At 45.0% G+C, this 13,668-nt stretch overlaps 2 non-coding genes across 2 annotated transcripts; both read right to left on the reverse strand.

The window, feature by feature from the left end:
* Positions 1 to 8,590: 8,590 nt before the first annotated feature.
* trnat-ugu (transfer RNA threonine (anticodon UGU)) lies at positions 8,591 to 8,664 on the reverse strand. Its single transcript has one exon. It is a non-coding gene; the product is annotated as a tRNA-Thr (tRNA).
* Positions 8,665 to 9,040: 376 nt separating this feature from the next.
* Positions 9,041 to 9,123, reverse strand: trnal-cag (transfer RNA leucine (anticodon CAG)). Its single transcript has one exon. It is a non-coding gene; the product is annotated as a tRNA-Leu (tRNA).
* Between the last annotated feature and the right edge of the window lie 4,545 nt (positions 9,124 to 13,668).

Below are 13,668 nucleotides of genomic sequence, written 5' to 3' on the forward strand. Positions count from 1 at the left end.
TGTACCATGAAAACGGATGGGAATATTTTACTACGGGGCCTACACCTATAAATTCTAAAGTCCTGTTTGTGTTAATTCACGAGCAGCATTACTATGGGATTTTAAACATCAGAACATTTATAGGTGCTAGCTATTTCTGTGATTATTGCCATGCGGTATATGGGCATAAAAATAGACACAGCTGCCGGAGCCGGTGCAGAGCGTGTTTAGACCCCCACTGTTTTGGGGTTAAAGAGACCATCACCAGATGCAGTGTATGTAAAATATTCTGCAGGGGCAGTACATGTCTCAGTAGACACAAGGCTAAAGCAGTGACCAAAGAGATCACTTGTGTTCAACACTTTTACTGTACAGAGTGCCGGACTTTTCTCCCAATAACACATACTTGTGAAGAAAAACTGTCCGCGCTGTAAAACTGTTATCCAGACACCGGACATTCATTTATGCTATATGAATGTAATAAACATCCCCAAACAATCAAAAAAATACATTTTGTTTGATTTTGAATGCATGCAAGAAACAGGGACACACATCCCAAATTATGTTTATGCCTCACACATAAACAATGAATGCACATGGGAGTTTCATGGGGATTCTTGCTTATCTGACTTTGTGAAATGTTTCATCGACATGCATTTTAAAAACTACACTTTTATTTCACACAATGGTAAAGGCTATGATAACTACTTGGTCATTAGAGAGCTCATACGTGAAAAGATAGATATAAACTTAATCACACAAGGTGGTAAAATTCTGTGTATGACAGTGACCGCTCTGAACATTAGGTTCATTGATTCATTAAATTTCTTGCCTTTGAAACTGAGCAATATGCCAAAAGCAATGGGGTTTGAGGGTGCGAAAGGACATTTCCCACACTTTTTTAATACTGTTGCAAACCAAAATTATGTAGGCCCCTTACCTGCTGAACAATTTTAAGGGGTAGACTACATGATGGGTGCTGATAAAGCAGAGTTTCAGGAATGGTATGACGGGCACAAACACTCTGAATTTAATTTCCAAGATGAATTGAAACGCTACTGTAGACAGGATGTGGACATACTGAGACAAGCTTGCACGATATTTAGGGATGAGATCTTAAGTATGACTGAACAGATACGTCCGAAGTGTCCAGCAGACCCCGATTCAGACCTGATTAAAGTTAGTCTTGACCCGTTTCAGTACATCACCATAGCTTCAGTGTGTATGACAATGTACCGGTACATGTTTCTCAGACTGCAGACCATAGCATTAGTCCCGCACGAGAATTATCACCCCCAGAAAAAGCGGTTCTCGACCCCCGCTATTCAGTGGCTCATGTATTCAGAGCACAAGGACAACATCAGTATACAACACGCACTAAAGCCGGCTGGTGAGCGTAAATATGGCCCGTACTTTCTAGATGGTTTCGCAGTAGTAAATGGAGTGAACACGGCATTTGAGTACCACGTTTTTTTTTTTTCATGGTTGTGATAGATGTTATAGTGAAAATGACTTTAACAGCGTCACACACACAACATTTGGTTGGTTATATCAAAAGACAATGTATAAAACCGAATTCTTAAAATTACATGGGTTTAATGTCAAAGTGATGTGGGAACACGATTGGTTGGCAATGCAGAATGAAAATCTGGATGTTAGCTCTTTTATTTCTGAAGTCCGGTTACCGGCACCTTTAGACCCCAGAGAGTCTCTGTTCGGTGGTAGGACTAATGCTGTAACCCTGTATTATCAACCAAAGCCTGGTGAGGAGGTCCGATACTATGATTTCTACCCTTTCATGAATAAAACCAAATTGTACCCTGTTGGTCACCCAGATATAATATGTGAGGGCTTTGAAGATTTACAAAATTACTTTGGGCTCGCAAAAGTCAAAGTTTACCCCCCAAGGCGTTTGTTTTTCCCGGTGTTACCGACCAGAGTTGGTAAAAAACTGTTCTTTACGCTCTGTCGGACATGTGCTGATACCCAGCAGGGCTCCCCCTGCACACACAGCGAGGAGGAGAGAGCGCTTACCGGTGTCTGGTGCGCGCCCGAGCTGCTGGCTGTAGATAAGGGCTACAGAATAGCAGAAATATACGAGATCTGGCACTTTAAGCACTCGACCAACACGTTGTTTAGTGACTATATTAAAACGCATTTAAAAGGCAAACAAGAGGCCTCAGGCTATCCAGAGTGGTGCAAAAATAACACAGACCGTGAACGCTACATCACAGAGTATTATGACAGAGAGGGTGTACACTTAGGTTATTTCAACATCACTAAGAATCCGGCCAAAAGACAGATTTCAAAACTGTTTTTGAATTCTTTATGGGGAAAATTTTGACAGCGAACCGATTTACAAAACACCAGTATTGTGAGAGACCCCAACGAATTATTTCAATACGTGTTTGCCCCATACCATGAGGTCTCGTCTTGTGATTTTATTGATGATGACTGCGCCTGTGTCACCTGTAAACATACAAAAGAGCACTACACACAGCTTTCAAATGTAAATATTTGTATCGCCAGTTTCACCACCGCCTATGCTAGGTTAGAACTGTACTCTCTTCTGGATGCATTACAAGATCGCTGTTTGTATTATGACACTGATTCAATCATTTATGTAAGCAGGCCAGGACAGTGGGACCCCGAGTTAGGAGATTATCTGGGTCAATTGACAAGTGAGCTGCCTCCAGACCAGCACATTACAGAGTTTGTTGCTACAGGACCTAAATCCTATGGATATAAGCTCTCAGGAGGGAAAGCCTTTATCAAGGTAAAGGGTATCACATTAAACACGGCTAACAGTGAGAAAATTAATTTCGATAGCCTAAAAGATTTGATACTCGACTATACGTTTAAGGAGGCTGGTGCAAATGGTGAAATAAAAGACATTACACTGTGGCAACCGGGGATAGTACGTGTTAAGCGAGACTGGCACTTAGAGACGAGAACACTGCAAAAGACCCTGAAAGTCGTGTATGATAAACGTGTCCTGGGACCAGACCTTACATCCTTGTCCTACGGGTATTGAACAATGGATTTTAGACTGCAGCAGCCGTTTTCATGTATTCTGTCAGGGCCCTCAAACTGCGGCAAGAGTTTTTTTATAAGACAGTTATTAGACAATGCTAGCCATATATTATCATGCATGCCTGATAATATTGTTTGGTGTTATAGTTGCATGCAGCTGCTCTATAAAGAACTGAAGTTAAAATACCCTTTTATTAAATTTATAGAGGGGTTGCCTGAAACATTTAATGATGATGAATTACTGCCCTGTGATAAAGTAAACATGTTGATCATTGATGATCTTATGGAAAGGGCATGTGAAAGCGATGAGCTTGAAAAAGCCTTCACTAAATACGTGCACCACAGAAACCTCAGTATTTTATATATTGTACAGAATGTGTTTAGTCAGGGACGTATAAGTAGAACTATTAGACCTGCCCCACCGCAGGATGTTCTGGCTTATCCTGACGTGCAAGTGAGTTCCAATCTACAGGCCATATATTGAATATTCTAATAAAATATGTATAATATGATTAATCTTCTTAGGGTATTTTGAAAAAGACATGGAATGAATCACTTATACAAATCTCTTTTTTATTGCTATACAAAGGTACGCGTGTGACATTCGTGTCATACGTATGATGCGGGAGAGGACCCTGGGGAACAGCTTGACCCGACTGGCGAAGCAGCTGAAGGAGAACCACGGAGAGGAGTGGCTGGACCGCCTGTCCCACTACCTGGGGGAGTGCGCTGACTTTGTTGACCGTCCCAGCCTCTTCCCAGTTGTGTGCCAGGACCCCCCGGAGCCCATCGATGTACCCACCAGTAGGTGGCTGCTGTCTGTATACAGTCGGGACATCGTCAGCCGCATGGACCACATTAAGGCCAGCATCACCTCAACGTTTGGGTCCATTTTGAAAATGGACTCAACGAAGAACGTAATAAGAAGTTGGGTAACACTTTTATTGGTGTGTTAACTGTTGTGCACTTGTGTTATTCATGTGTTATTCATGTCTTGAGTGTATATTCTTTGTCATTTCAGAGCTTGCTATGGCTCCCCCAATGGTCACGTATGTTGCATTCTACGACAAAGAAAATCATGTGCTGGAAATGATTTCTGGCAACTGTGAAGAAACTGCATGACTGCAGCAACAACAACACCTCCGTCTGTCTCTGTGCCGCACGGCTAATAGTGAGAAAATTAATTTCGATAGCCTAAAAGATTTGATACTCGACTATACGTTTAAGGAGGCTGGTGCAAATGGTGAAATAAAAGACATTACACTGTGGCAACCGGGGATAGTACGTGTTAAGTGAGACTGGCACTTAGAGACGAGAACACTGCAAAAGACCCTGAAAGTCGTGTATGATAAACGTGTCCTGGGACCAGACCTTACATCCTTGCCCTACGGGTATTGAACAATGGATATTAGACTGCAGCACCCGTTTTCATGTATTCTGTCAGGGCCCTCAAACTGCGGCAAGAGTTTTTTTATAAGACAGTTATTAGACAATGCTAGCCATATATTATCATGCATGCCTGATAATATTGTTTGGTGTTATAGTTGCATGCAGCCGCTCTATAAAGAACTGAAGTTAAAATACCCTTTTATTAAATTTATAGAGGGGTTGCCTGAAACATTTAATGATGATGAATTACTGCCCTGTGATAAAGTAAACATGTTGATCATTGATGATCTTATGGAAAGGGCATGTGAAAGCGATGCGCTTGAAAAAGCCTTCACTAAATACGTGCACCACAGAAACCTCAGTATTTTATATATTGTACAGAATGTGTTTAGTCAGGGACGTATAAGTAGAACTATTGGACCTGCCCCACCGCAGGATGTTCTGGCTTATCCTGACGTGAAAGTGAGTTCCAATCTACAGGCCTTATATTGAATATTCTAATAAAATATGCATAATATGATTAATCTTCTTAGGGTATTTTGAAAAAGACATGGAATGAATCACTTATACAAATCTATTTTTTATTGCTATACAAAGGTACGCGTGTGACATTCGTGTCATACGTATGATGCGGGAGAGGACCCTGGGGAACAGCTCGACCCGACTGGCGAAGCAGCTGAAGGAGAACTACGGAGAGGAGTGGCTGGACCGCCTGTCCCACTACCTGGGGGAGTGCGCTGACTTTGTTGACCGTCCCAGCCTCTTCCCAGTTGTGTGCCAGGACCCCCCGGAGCCCATCGATGTACCCACCAGTAGGTGGCTGCTGTCTGTATACAGTCGGGACATCATCAGTCGCATGGACCACATTAAGGCCAGCATCACCTCAACGTTTGGGTCCATTTTGAAAATGGACTCAATGAAGAAGGTAATAAGAAGTTGGGTAACACAATTTTTTTGGTGTGTTAACTGTTGTGCACTTGTGTTATTCATGTGTTATTCATGTCTTGAGTGTATATTCTTTGTCATTTCAGAGCTTGCTATGGCTCCCCCAATGGTCACGTATGTTGCATTCTACGACAAAGAAAATCATGTGCTGGAAATGATTTCTGGCAACTGTGAAGAAACTGCATGACTGCAGCAACAACAACACCTCCGTCTGTCTCTGTGCCGCACGGCTAATAGTGAGAAAATTAATTTCGATAGCCTAAAAGATTTGATACTCGACTATACGTTTAAGGAGGCTGGTGCAAATGGTGAAATAAAAGACATTACACTGTGGCAACCGGGGATAGTACGTGTTAAGTGAGACTGGCACTTAGAGACGAGAACACTGCAAAAGACCCTGAAAGTCGTGTATGATAAACGTGTCCTGGGACCAGACCTTACATCCTTGCCCTACGGGTATTGAACAATGGATATTAGACTGCAGCACCCGTTTTCATGTATTCTGTCAGGGCCCTCAAACTGCGGCAAGAGTTTTTTTATAAGACAGTTATTAGACAATGCTAGCCATATATTATCATGCATGCCTGATAATATTGTTTGGTGTTATAGTTGCATGCAGCCGCTCTATAAAGAACTGAAGTTAAAATACCCTTTTATTAAATTTATAGAGGGGTTGCCTGAAACATTTAATGATGATGAATTACTGCCCTGTGATAAAGTAAACATGTTGATCATTGATGATCTTATGGAAAGGGCATGTGAAAGCGATGCGCTTGAAAAAGCCTTCACTAAATACGTGCACCACAGAAACCTCAGTATTTTATATATTGTACAGAATGTGTTTAGTCAGGGACGTATAAGTAGAACTATTGGACCTGCCCCACCGCAGGATGTTCTGGCTTATCCTGACGTGAAAGTGAGTTCCAATCTACAGGCCTTATATTGAATATTCTAATAAAATATGCATAATATGATTAATCTTCTTAGGGTATTTTGAAAAAGACATGGAATGAATCACTTATACAAATCTATTTTTTATTGCTATACAAAGGTACGCGTGTGACATTCGTGTCATACGTATGATGCGGGAGAGGACCCTGGGGAACAGCTCGACCCGACTGGCGAAGCAGCTGAAGGAGAACTACGGAGAGGAGTGGCTGGACCGCCTGTCCCACTACCTGGGGGAGTGCGCTGACTTTGTTGACCGTCCCAGCCTCTTCCCAGTTGTGTGCCAGGACCCCCCGGAGCCCATCGATGTACCCACCAGTAGGTGGCTGCTGTCTGTATACAGTCGGGACATCATCAGTCGCATGGACCACATTAAGGCCAGCATCACCTCAACGTTTGGGTCCATTTTGAAAATGGACTCAATGAAGAAGGTAATAAGAAGTTGGGTAACACAATTTTTTTGGTGTGTTAACTGTTGTGCACTTGTGTTATTCATGTGTTATTCATGTCTTGAGTGTATATTCTTTGTCATTTCAGAGCTTGCTATGGCTCCCCCAATGGTCACGTATGTTGCATTCTACGACAAAGAAAATCATGTGCTGGAAATGATTTCTGGCAACTGTGAAGAAACTGCATGACTGCAGCAACAACAACACCTCCGTCTGTCTCTGTGCCGCACGGCTAATAGTGAGAAAATTAATTTCGATAGCCTAAAAGATTTGATACTCGACTATACGTTTAAGGAGGCTGGTGCAAATGGTGAAATAAAAGACATTACACTGTGGCAACCGGGGATAGTACGTGTTAAGTGAGACTGGCACTTAGAGACGAGAACACTGCAAAAGACCCTGAAAGTCGTGTATGATAAACGTGTCCTGGGACCAGACCTTACATCCTTGCCCTACGGGTATTGAACAATGGATATTAGACTGCAGCACCCGTTTTCATGTATTCTGTCAGGGCCCTCAAACTGCGGCAAGAGTTTTTTTATAAGACAGTTATTAGACAATGCTAGCCATATATTATCATGCATGCCTGATAATATTGTTTGGTGTTATAGTTGCATGCAGCCGCTCTATAAAGAACTGAAGTTAAAATACCCTTTTATTAAATTTATAGAGGGGTTGCCTGAAACATTTAATGATGATGAATTACTGCCCTGTGATAAAGTAAACATGTTGATCATTGATGATCTTATGGAAAGGGCATGTGAAAGCGATGCGCTTGAAAAAGCCTTCACTAAATACGTGCACCACAGAAACCTCAGTATTTTATATATTGTACAGAATGTGTTTAGTCAGGGACGTATAAGTAGAACTATTGGACCTGCCCCACCGCAGGATGTTCTGGCTTATCCTGACGTGAAAGTGAGTTCCAATCTACAGGCCTTATATTGAATATTCTAATAAAATATGCATAATATGATTAATCTTCTTAGGGTATTTTGAAAAAGACATGGAATGAATCACTTATACAAATCTATTTTTTATTGCTATACAAAGGTACGCGTGTGACATTCGTGTCATACGTATGATGCGGGAGAGGACCCTGGGGAACAGCTCGACCCGACTGGCGAAGCAGCTGAAGGAGAACTACGGAGAGGAGTGGCTGGACCGCCTGTCCCACTACCTGGGGGAGTGCGCTGACTTTGTTGACCGTCCCAGCCTCTTCCCAGTTGTGTGCCAGGACCCCCCGGAGCCCATCGATGTACCCACCAGTAGGTGGCTGCTGTCTGTATACAGTCGGGACATCATCAGTCGCATGGACCACATTAAGGCCAGCATCACCTCAACGTTTGGGTCCATTTTGAAAATGGACTCAACGAAGAAGGTAATAAGAAGTTGGGTAACACAATTTTTTTGGTGTGTTAACTGTTGTGCACTTGTGTTATTCATGTGTTATTCATGTCTTGAGTGTATATTCTTTGTCATTTCAGAGCTTGCTATGGCTCCCCCAATGGTCACGTATGTTGCATTCTACGACAAAGAAAATCATGTGCTGGAAATGATTTCTGGCAACTGTGAAGAAACTGCATGACTGCAGCAACAACAACAACACCTCCGTCTGTCTCTGTGCCGCAATCGGTCAGCTTGTTTGGCTGTTAACTGAAAGGTTGGTGGTTTGAATCCACCCAGGGATGGCCCACTTTCCGCCCTGCCCCTTGTTATTGTTTCTACTTCTGGCGGTCAGACTGCGGCTACGGTAACCTTATGCTGCTTGCTGCGGACGGCCATCTTGCAAAAATTTAAGGAGTGTTTAGAAACTTCCTTTCCATTGCCTAGGCCAACATAAATCAAGACACCGCTGGGATTCGAACCCAGGGTTTCCTGTTTACAAGACAGGCGCTTTGACCAACTAAGCCACGGCGCCAGGACTCCCCCATTCCCCAGTGCCAACACTCAGGGGTAAGGAGCAAAACAAAACAAAACAAAACAAAACAAAATGTGGATGCAGGCTGCAACAAAGGAAGCACACAGAGTAGTAAACGTAAGGTTGACGGGAGCAACAAGCTCCCTGTTGCGACTGTCCAGGGGCGGCAATGGGAATTCGACATCAGCCTTTAGGTGCGCGTAGGGTCTGCGAGGGAAGCACAGCTCAAGAATGGGGGCCTGCAAGGTAGAGAGGGGTCGGCACTGCTCTTCAGCATCGTAGTCAGCAGGATTTGAACCTGCGCAGGGAGACCCCTAGTCCATCGCCTTAACCACTTGGCCACGACTACCCCACCGGCAAAAAGAGCACCGGCTGTTGTCAGAAGTGGGATTCGAACCCACGCCTCCTGGGGAGACTGCGACCTGAACGCAGCGCCTTAGACCGCTCGGCCATCCTGACTGCCCGGTGGGGCCCTAGCGCAGTGGGTCGTGGTCCAGGACTGCTTTCCGGAGCCTGAGCTGACCGAAGAACACTAACAAGGTGGAATAAAGCAGGCAGGGGAGGCAGCGATGCTGCCCTCGCCTTGCCCTGAGACATTCAGAACCGGAAAAGGGCGTGGAGAAAGATGTGGGGGCGGAGAAGGTGGGCGGTGAGTATCCCCGCCTGTCATGTGGGAGACCAGGGTTCGATTCCCCGACGGGGAGGTTCCTTGTGTGGTTTTGCTGCCCCCGCCTTGGGTGGGAAGGCTGCACAAAGGACTTGGGTACAGAATGAAAGAAAGAGGTGTGTGAACTGATGTCACCCCAGCGGCCAAAGAAAGGAGGAAGAGCAAGGAATTATACCAGGGTTCCGACGCGCCTCTGCGTGTTCGTATGTACATCTTTCTGTCCTTATATACAGATCTCTATATGTAGATCTATATTTTTTAAAGTCATAGACAGACAGACAGACAGATAGATAGATAAATAGATAGATAGATAGATAGATAGATAGATAGATGGGTAGGTTTAGGTTTTAATAAGCACTTTATTTACAAGTTGAAATAAACAAAAACACTGTACAGCAATCCACTAAATCATTAACACAGCAACAACCCCAAACCCTCCCATCCCCCACCCCACCCACATTCCACCAACTACTACAAGCAAAAGTATAAAACCCGCAATCTTATACAGTATAGCACATAAAACAGAAACACAGGAAAAACCCCATACCCTCCCATCCCCCACCCCACCCACATTCCACCAACTACTACAAGCAAAAGTATAAAACCTGCATTCTTATACATAAAAGCACATAACACAGCAACCAACACAACATTTTCAAGAATAATAATGCCCCCCCCCCCTCAGGTTGATAGAGATATAGGTTTTGGTTAAATAAGAACTTCATTCATAATTTCAGCATAACACAGAAAAAAAAGCAGTGAAAAACAGTCTCCCTCTGAGAACAGAAAGGACAATTGTCCGTAACCCCAGGCTTAATGATGGTCAGAAAAGAGTTAATGGCAATGATGGAATGCAGGATCCTCCACTGCAGATCCCCCGACCTTTTTTGCAGTGGAGGTTTGTACAAAGTACGCCAAGCCGGTTCAAACTCCTCCCCCACCCCTAACTGCTCTCGCCAGTGCGTATCAGGTAACTGCTGGAGCTGCTGCTGGTGACGAACCTTCATGCAGGCCTTGTACACCTGCTTCCCATCCACAGTAAATAGAGAAAGCTCAGTAACATTCTCAACCTTCAGTAAATGACCCGGCACCTCAGTGTGCTGACTGAATGCTGGGGACACTGTTAACAAGGGGAACTCAGAGTCAGACTGTGGGGCCCTCCTTTGCCTAAGCATTCTCTCCACCAAAACCAGCCCCTCTGTTGGCAGAGCATTACGGACCTGATTTAGAAACCGCTCCACTACACGCACAGAGCAGTCCTGCTGGCAGGTATGGCGTAGCACAGCCATTCCAGTCACCCACTAGCACTGCATTGCTTTTCGCCCAGTTGATTTTTGCACTGGAGAGCCTCTCATACTTTCTCTGGCATGCCTCAAGCTGCTCCACATCCCCGTCTCCAACCACAAGCACTGCTATGTCATCAGCATATGCAGTGACTTTGAAGGACATATCTGGACACTGAGGAAAAGTCACCCCTGTCAGTACTCTCTGTAACTCATTCACCAGGGGCTCTATAGCCAAGGAGTACAGCATGCCAGAGAGAGGGCAGCCTTGCCGAATGCCCCGCCATACCGAAAATGGGGCACTTAAAATGCCAATTATCTTCAGTACACCAAAAATATCACCATAAAGCAGCTGGATTTTCTCAATAAAGCCGACACTAAACCCAAAGGCATCCAGGACCTTCCACAAATACAAGTGATCTACTCTATCAAAAGCTTTCTCTTGATCCAACGACACGATACCAGCTTTAAAACCAAAAAGTTAAGAGGCTGCCATAATGTCCCGAATCAAGAAAACATTGTCAAAAATGGACCTGTTAGGTATACAGTACGTCTGATTTGGATGCACCACCTCGCTCATGACAGTCTTTAAGCGATTGGCTAGGGCTTTCGAGATGATCTTATAATCAGTACAGAGTAGCAACACAGGTCTCCAGTTCCTTATGCTGCAGAGGTCCCCTTTCTTGGGGAGCAGCGAGATCACAGCCCTTCGGCAACTCAGAGGCAGTTCTTCCTTTGCAGACTCTCCTCCAACAACTCACACAGATCTGCCTTCAACAAGGACCAGAACAGTTTGTAGAACTCCACTGACAAGCCATCAATCCCAGGAGCCTTGCCAGTGTTCAGGCCCTGCAAAGCATCAGTGAGCTCCTCCTCACTCAGATGCTGCTCAAGTTGCCTGGCTCCCTCCTCTGAAACCTGCGGGAGGTCCTCAAGGAAGCGCTGGGAATCCAACATCTCCTCCATGGCCTCCGCCATGAACAAGTCCCTGTAGAACTCCACAGCCAGCCTGCGAATGTCCCCAGGCTCGCACAGCTCCTGTCCTGCTGAGGTTGTCAAGCAGTGTATCAGCTTACTCTGTGCCCTCTTTTTCTCTAGCCCGAAAAAATAATGAGTGGGAGCATCCATCTCCGCACAACTCTGATCCGACAATCCCCTCCTTTTCTTCTGCAGACTCTCAATCAGTCCAGCCGTTGGGCAGGAGTCCACGGCTCTCTGGAGCTCCAGAATCTCCACCTTCATGGCTTCAGTTAAGCCTTTGGTGACATTCATGGTGTACTGCTGACAAAAAGCCCGAATCTGTACTTTCCCCACATCCCACCATTGCCGTACAGAAGAGAAACCGGATTTCTGCGCCCTCCACCTCTCCCAAAAGAAGGTAAATACTCTCCTAAAGTGCATGTCAGCACCCAGAACTGCATTGAAATACCAATGGGAGCTACGTGGCTTTACTGATGGAAACATCACAGTTGCCGTTACCAAACTGTGATCTGAAAAACCACTAGGGGTGATAAAACCAGCTTTTAAAATATTTACATTGTGCTGAAAGGTATAAAAGCGATCCAATCTAGCCAGAGAGACATCCTTCTCTGTGATCTTCATCCAAGTATACTGTCTGGTGTTGTTAAAAACTTTCCAAACATCAGCCAGTTGAAAACGTTTAATAATCCTTAAAAGCTCTTTGCTGGACTGAGGATGAGGTTCTAAATGATTCCTATCCTTCAGAGGATCAACTGTACAATTAAGATCCCCCCCTATAACCACCGTCTCCTCAGGTGTGCACTCCAAAAGCAGTGTTTCCAACACTTGGAGGAAACACACTCTCTCTCTTCCCTCAGTGGGTGCATAAACGTTTATAAAATGAAAAGCGTGTTTTTCCACCACTGCCCGAACGCTCATCAAACGTCCTTTGACCACCTCGTTCAGAACGACAGTAGAGGGCAAAAACCCTCTACTAAACAAAACCGCCACCCCTGCACTGACATTAGTCCCATTACTAAAGATGAAGTCTCCTGCCCACTCCTTCTCCCAATCTACTTGATTCACACTGTCTATGTGGGTCTCCTGTAAGAAAGTAACACCCAGGCCTTTCTGAATGATATAAGAGAGAACCGTGGCTCTCTTTACAGCATTCCTACCACCATTAATATTTAAGCTCCCAATATGTAAATTATTATACATTGATAAGAAAGAGGAAGTGGAAAACAAAAACAGAGACGCAAAAAAACAGGTGACCGCAATAAGAAAGCAAACACCAGTGTTACTATACATTGGAGTCTTTTTTAGTTTTCAACCCTTTACGGAGTTTGCTGGAGATATTCTTTAAATGAACAAACTCTTGCGTACAGAACAGCTCTTGCCCAACAGCAGTGCTTTTCAGAGACCGCACCGAGCTCAGAAACAGACTTACATCAGGGAAATAGCCTTCAACACTAATCTGTCTCCTACCCTTTGTTTCATCAAGAAATTCCTTAATAAGCTGCGCGCTGTAACCGCCTCGGACTCTCTGTACGTCAGAGGCTTCCGAGGCGATGGAGGAATCGGTGAGACTGCCCTCCCCCTCACTGTCAGACTCCGAGCTGTCACCCACTGCCATCACAGCCTGCACACTCCACGGCGTACGGGGATCTGAGCCCGGCTGGGAACACACTGCCTCATCCGGCTCAGGAGCTTGACTCTTTTAGCAGAAGCACCGTCCACAGATTTGCGAGTGCGTTTCTTCCCAGGCACTTTAAAAACCCTGCTGTCCTGACCAGGATCCGTCCCCACTTCCATTCCCGTGTCCCACACACTGCTCAGTGTTGTCTTCACAGTTTCCATCTTTTCAGTCTGGTCACCAGCCCTCTCGCTGCTCACCCCCACTCCACTACCTGATGCCCCGTCCTGCTGCTGTATACTGCCATCCAGTCCAGTTAAACGGCTGTCATCCGTACTGTCTGAAGCTCCACTAACATTAGCTGACACACCGCTAATACCTGGGACCTCCACAGTCGGCACGGTACCGCCGTGGTCAGAAATACTCTCACCGCCCACACTCTCCTGTACCTGGACCTC

Source organism: Amia ocellicauda, chromosome 2, assembly GCF_036373705.1.
Source record: "Amia ocellicauda isolate fAmiCal2 chromosome 2, fAmiCal2.hap1, whole genome shotgun sequence".
Classification (NCBI taxonomy): Eukaryota; Metazoa; Chordata; class Actinopteri; order Amiiformes; family Amiidae; genus Amia; species Amia ocellicauda.